Raw genomic sequence first — 7,959 nt, 5'->3', positions numbered from 1 at the left:
TGCATCCTGCATAACTGAAACTGTATACCCTTTGACCAACATCTCCCCATTTCCCCAGCGCCACTCCCACCCCTGGTAACCACTGTTCTACTCTCTGCTTCTGTGAATTTGACTTTTTTAGATCCTACATACAAGTGAGATCATGCAGTATTATTCTTTCTTCGTCTGACTTATTTCACCTAGCATAATGTCCTCTAGGTTCATCCACGTTATCACAAATGTCAGGATCGCCTTCCTTTTTATGGCTGAATAATATTCCATTGTATATATATACCACATCTTCTTTATCCATTCATCTGTCCACGGACACTTAGGTTGTTTCTATATCTTGGCTTTTGTGAATAATGCTGCAATGAACAAGAGAGTGCAAATATCTCTTCCATATACTGATTTCATTTACTTTGGCTATGTCCCAGAAGTGGAATTGCTGGATCGTATAGTAGTCCTATTTTTAATTTCTTGAGGACCCTCCATACTGCTTTCCATTGTGGTTTACATCCCCACCAACAGTGTATAAGGGTTCCCTTTTCTCTACATCCTCACCAGCATTTGTTGTCTCTTATCTTCTTGATGATAGCCATTCTAACAGATGTGAGGTGATACCTCATAGTTTTTTGCTTTTTCTTTTTTTTGTGAGAAATATCAGCCCTGAGCTAACACCGGATACCAGTCCTCCTCTTTTTGCTGAGGAAGATTGGCCCTGGACTAACATCCGGGCCCATCTTCCACTACTTTATACGGAACGCCACCACAGCATGGCTTGACAAGCAGTGCGTTTGTCCGCGCCCGGGATCTGAACCTGCGAACCCCAGGCCGCCAAAGCGGAGCACGCGCAGTTAACCACTACGCCACCAGGCCAGCCCCTCACTGCAGTTTTGATTTGCATTTCTGTAATAATTAGTGATGTTAAGCACCTTTTCATATATCTATTGGCCATTTGTGTGTCTTCTTACCCATTTCTTCTAATGTTCAGTCTGCACTGAAATTCTGGGTGGCTACTGGCCTCCCTCCTGCAAGACCCTGGATCACTTTCCCAGTCCTTCATCTTCCTACTCACAGGGGTGCCTGCCTCCCGCCTCTGCCATCAGGGCTTCAGTCTTACCTTCTCCAAGGCTAACAGGGCGCATCCTCGAGTTAGGTGACTTGGTGGCCGCCAAAATGGTGCTGGGTGGGAGACAGGTGGCCCAAATCAAACAGAGTGAAGGGCATGGTATTAGTTTGCTGGGGCTGCCATAAAAAAGTGCCACAGACTAGGGGGCTTAAACCACAGAAATTTCTCACAGTTCTGGAGGCAACAAGTCCAAGATCAATGTGTCGGCAGGGCTGTTTCTTCCGAGGCCCCTCTCCTTGGCTTGCAGGTGGTCTGTGTCTTCACATTGTCTTCCCTCTGTGTGTGTCTATGTCCTAATCTCCTCTTCTTACAAGGACCTCAGTCAGACTAGATTAGGGCCCACCCTCATGACCTCATTTTAACTTAATTACCTGTTAAAAGACGCTATCTCCAAACACAGCCACGTTCTGAGGTACGGGGGTTAGGACCCCAACATATGAATTTGGTGGGGGACACAATTCAGCCTGTAACAGGCACCAAGTCCAAAGTTGAAGGTTTGAACAAACTTGTCAGAACCCAGGTGAGAGACCCCTCAGCATTCCCAGCCAGCAATTCACGGTCTGACACCCAGCAGAGCTGCAGGTCCACCGTCTCCCCAAATCTCCCCCTGAACCTTCACCCAGGACCCTCCACACGGGCACCATTTCCTGCCCTGCACTCAGAGACAGGCGTGTGCCCCACAGAGCACCAAGTACCAGGCATAATCAGCTCTTCTCAGAATTTCAAAGAGGAGCAATATTTAGCAGTTCAAGCGGGGCCAAGGGCTGACATTAAGCAAATTTCAAGGGTTATTTGAAGTTAATTGAGTTTAATCATATAATGGTTTTATAATTAGTCATAGCGCTTTTGTTTCTATACGGGTGGACCCAGACTCTAAAGAAAAGGACTGTGTCAGGCAGGGAAGGGCCAGGGCTGTAGAAAGGGATGGAGGCAAGCCCAGGGAGAAGGATGTGGTGTGCCGGTGAACCCACGGAAATGCCCTGGTGCGCCCACTGTGCCCCAAACCGCACCAGCCCTGAGCTGGGATCTCAGCTGGGGCTCCCACATCCTGCCAGGTCAGCTGGTGGTCTCTGCATTTTTGTCATGCTTACTTAGCGAAATGTCCCCTCTATGTTGAAATGGAGGCTTGTCACCAGGGGTCAGCATAAAGAAACTTCTAAGGTGACCAGACTCACTGGACGCTCCACAAAGACTGCTTCAGACCAGACCATGAAATTAGTAAGGCTTTTTAGTCCAAAATATTTACTTTAGCTAATCAAGCAATAGCACTGAACTCCCGGGCAGTAATTAGCGACAGCTGGTCACTGGCATGGACTCCCTACAGGTCTTTGAGGTGGAGCAGTGGGTCCCCGTTTTGCTTCCAGACTGGGTGCTAAGTTTTGCTTCCAATGCCAGAACATATAGCAGCTGGGGACTTCGCTGCACCCCTGAATAATGGAATTAGGAATGACTCAGAGATTCCTAGGAATGCTTTTCGAGGCTGGGCTTCTCAGGGAAAACCCAACTCTCCGTAGGGGATAAGAGGGACCTGACTGACCAGTATGACACTGTACAATGTGTCATTGTGTATATGATTCCCGAAAGTCAAGCATTATTTTCTCTTCATTGTGTGACCACAACCTGAGAGGAGAGTGGACAAGGAAACGGACCTTTATCGAGCAGTCACTATTGCTCAGACCTGTGCTATCCCATTTGTTTCTATGGCCACCTTGTGGGATCCCAAATGAAGAGGCTCTGAGAGGTAAAGTCACCTGAGGTCACACATTCAGTGCCAGGCATATCTGACTCCAGCGCCTAGGGATGGCCCACCATAACACCCAGCTGGCGGGTAGAAAGAAGACACGGTGGAAAACCTAGGTGGATTACTGTAGAAGCCCCCACCACTGGGCAAACAGCTGAGACGCCGTGAATGGAGTCCAGCCCACTGTCCTCCCCAAGGAAAGTCCCAGGTTCCAGCTCACACAGAATGTCTGACATGCTAACACTTTACTTTGCCTCCCAAGCACTTTCCTCACAGTGGTCAAATTAGCTATATGAATAGGATTCCAGGGCAATGATTCAATGAGACAAAAGTGTAAATAACTGAGGGTATAGACTTAAATCTCGTAATTTGGATTATTTCATGATGTAAACACTTGTAAAAGGCACCATGCAACCCAAGTGTCCATCAACAGATGAATGGATGAGCAAAATGTAGTAGATCCATACAATGGAAGATCATTCAGCCTTTAAAAGGAAGGAAATCCTGACACATGCTACACATGGATGAACCTAGAAGACATTATGCTAAGTGAAACAAACCAGACACCAAAAAGCCAAATACTGTATGGTTCCACTTATATGAGGTTCCTAGAGAAGTCAAATTCAGAGAGACAGAAATTAGGATGGTGGTTGCCAGGGCCTGGGGGAAGGGAGAACTTTTACTGGGTACAGAGTCTCAGTTGTGCAAGACGAAAAGCATTCTGGAGATGGGTAGTGGTGATGGGTGCACAACAATATATATGTACTTAATACCACTGAACTGTACACTAAAAAAATAGTTAAGATAATAAATTTAATGTTATATGTACTTTACCACAATAAAAAAAATTGGGGAAAAAAAGGCATTATGTAAGTCAGGGCCTCAGCTGTTTCCCAGAGCTTCTGGACGCGCCCCCAAGGCCAGTCACCCTCAATGGAACCTCCATTTCTAGAACATGTAGGGTGAGGCTGAAGAGCCCGAGTCCAGATCCCAGCTTGTTTGAGTCTCTTCCTCACCCTACAGAAAAGAGTCCCTAATGAATGTTGAGCTCTCAACTCAGGCTTCACTTGGGAAAGCTTATCTTGTACAAGTTCAAGGTCACAGGGTCGGGGGCAGATCCCCAACCAGTGGTACCACTGCTGTGGGGACTGCATGTGGCTGCCCCCTGCTGCCGCTGGCCCCCCTCCCCCAGGCTTCTGTCACTGCTGGTCAATGTTTCCGGTTCCTTTCATAGGCAACCTCAAGTCTGATGGAATTGTGACATGCTGTGCCACATTGTAGGTGGTGCTGTGACTTCACATATGTCCCAGACATTTGTGGAATATGCTGTCTCTCTTCCTCCCTCATACACACACACACACACACACACACACACACACACACACTACATGATTCCCAAGAGCCCGCATCTACAGCATTGAGGGGAAGGGTGTCTGTTTGCTAACCCCGACGCCAGACAGCAATTGGTTTACTCAGCCCCTACTGAAGGGGCTAAGATGCAACTCTGTCTTTCAGGACGACAGTCTCCTAAAACGGCCAGCAGTAAAGGGAAGTGACAAGGACAGAGGGAAGCCCCAATGCTCCTGAGCACAGAGGGCTCCAACCTGGACCTTGGGACGGGGCCAGAAGGTGGTTTCTGAGGTAGCCACTGACTTGAGTCTTGAAGGACAAGGAAATTCAGGTCAACAAGGGGGTAGGGTGGTCAGGACAGAGCAACAGCCACTGAGGAGAAAGGCGGATGAAGAAGGCTAACCCTGCTGCCCGGGTCCCCCTTCTCGCCTTACTTCTCATCATTCACATGCTGAGGGTCTTGCTCACTAAAATCCTAGGTTTCTATTTCCTCATCCGTAGAAGGAGAAAGATAATATCTCTCCCCTGAAGGGAATTGTCAGGAGTCAATGAGCTAGTGTGTGGGGTTGTTCGGCCCCTTACCAGCAGAGCACCATCTGCCCACCCTCTCCACACCCCCGCCTACCCGGGGCTCTTCATTTCTCAGCCCATCACTTTGCCCTTGTTACTTCTTCAAATCTCCAGGCTTCTGTCGGTTGCCTGCCTCAGCCTCTTGTCTCCAGTTACTTCACACGCACACACACACACACACACACACACGCTCTCCATTCACACACTCACACACACTCTCACTCACACTCCCATACATTCTCATACACACTCACACATACTCTTTCACACACTCACACACTGTCACAAACACACACACACTTTCTCTCACACACTCATACCTTCTCTCACACTCACATTCTTTCACACACTCACACTCACATTCTCTCACACACTGACACAATTCGTGCACAATACTCTTGCACACACTCACACTATTTGACACACACAATCGCACTTACACACTCTCTTACACACCCACACTCTCATATACACACTCACACACACACAGTTAATCCCTCAGTCAAGCCCATTACTCTCTTCCTTTCCCGATAGGATCCTGCCTGTCATCTTCCGCTCTTCCCTGCTGCTCCTGTCACTGATGAGCCCTCAAAGCAACAGTCCAAAAACTTCAGCTACCAAAAATAACCTTCTGGAAACACTTGTTGAAAATACAGAATCCTGAGCTCCACCCCAAGAGATTTTACTTTTGTCGGCCTGGGGCCAGGAGTCTGTGGTTCTAACTGATGATTTTGAAGTGAGTGGGTGAGTTGTACCGGCATTACTCCTTCCATCATCCCCTGAGAAAACCCTCTCCCCTCCAGGTGCTTCTGGGTTTGCAGTTCTCCTTGATACCCGAAAGCACTGGAAGGCTGAAGTCTGACTATCTGAGATCCACGTTTCTTTAGAGAGGAAAGCATTTAAAAGCACTATTAAGCATAATTTCCATCAGTCATGGAACGACAAATGATTACAGAGTGTCACCCACAGGGAACTGGTATTGCTGACCACTTCTGACTGTCTTAACAACTCACCCGGCCAGGTCTGTCGCATCCAATACCCATGCTCCCTCCCCACAGACACTGCCCACCAAGACCCTCCATTGAGAGATCCGGCATTAACCCCATTGGCTTCCCTGTGAGCAACACACAGCACTTTTTTTTTCAGACATTCCATAATTCATATTCCCTCCCCACACCCAGTGGCCCAAATTGTGGGTTTTTATAATGTTAATCAGCGTTATTTGGCCACAATCCAGGATCACAGCTATAGCCACAGTATCTGCCCCTGCCCAGTTTGGATGTTTTCAACTCCAAGTAACAAACAACAAAACCTGATTCAAACTGATTTTGAAATATAGACAGTGATTACTTCCTATAACAGGGCATCCAGTTAGGGCATTGATTTGTCAATTCAATGGCGTCTTCAAAGATTGTGCTCCACAGCCATCATCATCTTGACACTGGTCCTCTAGAGGTCCAAAGATGGCTGCCAGCAGCAGCCCTCCATCAAACAGGTGGGCTAGAAGGTAGACTATTATTATCCTGCAAGAGACAGAATCCCTCCTCCATCAGCAGACTCTGGAACTTTCCACATTGGGCCAACATAGGTCCTATGATCACCCCTCGACTCAGCTCCGCCACCAGGGGACTGCTACGTGCTGATTCCCCAGCCACATTTCCTGCCTCCCACAGGGAGAGGGGACACTTAACAAAGGCAGGGTCCCTTAGGAAGGAGGAAGGGGGTCTGGATGCTGGGTAAATGATTCCAAGAGCCACTGCAGCTGCTATGACATTGCCTTTTCTCAACACGATCTCTAGACCAGACCCCTGGTAGACACATGATAAGAAGCCAACACTTGCTATGTGGCACCTCTCTCCAGAAAGAAAGTCATTCATGTGGGGAGCATCCTACGCCGATCCAGGCAAAGCCCACCTCCTACATCACTGGGCCCTTCATAGGTCATATGGATTTGCAGGAGTTTTAAAGTGCTTTGCTGTAAGCACCTCATTAAACATTAATAAAAGGTCAAGGTTATGGTCCTAGGGACCTCCTGACAAAATCACTCTTCGTCTCTCTTCCCCAGGACCTCTCCTGTTGCGATGCTGTGTCTTCCCTACCTCCGTGCATGCCCCACAGCTGTTTAAGGGCTGAGAGACCAAACGAACAATCTGCCTTTGGTTCATTTGGTGGTGGGGGCAGGGGGTGCACTTCCAAAGCCTTGGCTTGTAGGAACATTGTCAGGATTTGGGGCGTTTGTAGCTCTAGTTTGGAGAGTTTTGCTTCCCCGCAAAGCACTTACAGACCAGAAGAAACAGAGGGTCAATGTGATGGGGTTTCTGTATTCCAGGCCACCTTTCCTGTAGGTTAGTGTTATTGATTACCCACACCTCGGGCCCTGACAGGTAATCAATAGACCCTCTGACCCAGATATGTGACTCGGCCGGGGGGGGCTTTAAAAACAAGAAGTGAACATGGTAACTCCAGCTCACGCTTTTCATACACGAGAATTACATTCTCTTCCCCCAGAGCCATAAAGCCGTTTCTGCTCAAATTACCCCAGCCATCTTAGGAGTGCAGAATTAGAGGGTTCTGTTCATTTTTCCTGCTGTCTAGTTCTGCAACCAACCCCAAGCCATAAAGAACAAGCGACAGGCCAAACTTGAGGGAAATCTATTTACGCCCTCAAAGAGCTAGGATTCTGTACCTTCATTCTTTAGGAGTGGCTGCCCAAAATTCTGGGTCTAGGGGGATGCAGGAAATGATGACTCTGAGGTCAGGGGTGGGAGAACAGGAAGAAGCCGAGCACCTGCCAGGGGAAGAGCATGGAATACAGAGCTGTTGACATTGTGACCTTCAGAAACAGAAGGATCATGGCCAGTGACAATGACACTGACCCTCAGGCTATGGAGCTAGTGGGATAGGGTGTGGGGTGAGAGGGCAAACAGTGAAACACTCTCAAAGACAAACAGAAGACAAAACCTCTACAATGATTTCCAGTATCATCTACTCTAGGATGTCAGCCCTGACACAACCAGAGACCCCGTCTAGACCAGGAGCCACTTCCTCAGTGTGCCTGTACTTCCGTGGGCATAACTGTAACACTTTCTGTGAGTCATACATTGCTATCCCCTCAAGGCTGCAAGTCCATTGAGGTTGAGGATGTGAATCATAACCAGTTCACATCTAAATTCCAGCCCCAAACAAA

This window comes from Diceros bicornis, chromosome 5, assembly GCF_020826845.1.
Source record: "Diceros bicornis minor isolate mBicDic1 chromosome 5, mDicBic1.mat.cur, whole genome shotgun sequence".
In the NCBI taxonomy this organism is placed as follows: domain Eukaryota; kingdom Metazoa; phylum Chordata; class Mammalia; order Perissodactyla; family Rhinocerotidae; genus Diceros; species Diceros bicornis.
This window is presented reverse-complemented; position numbering follows the sequence as displayed.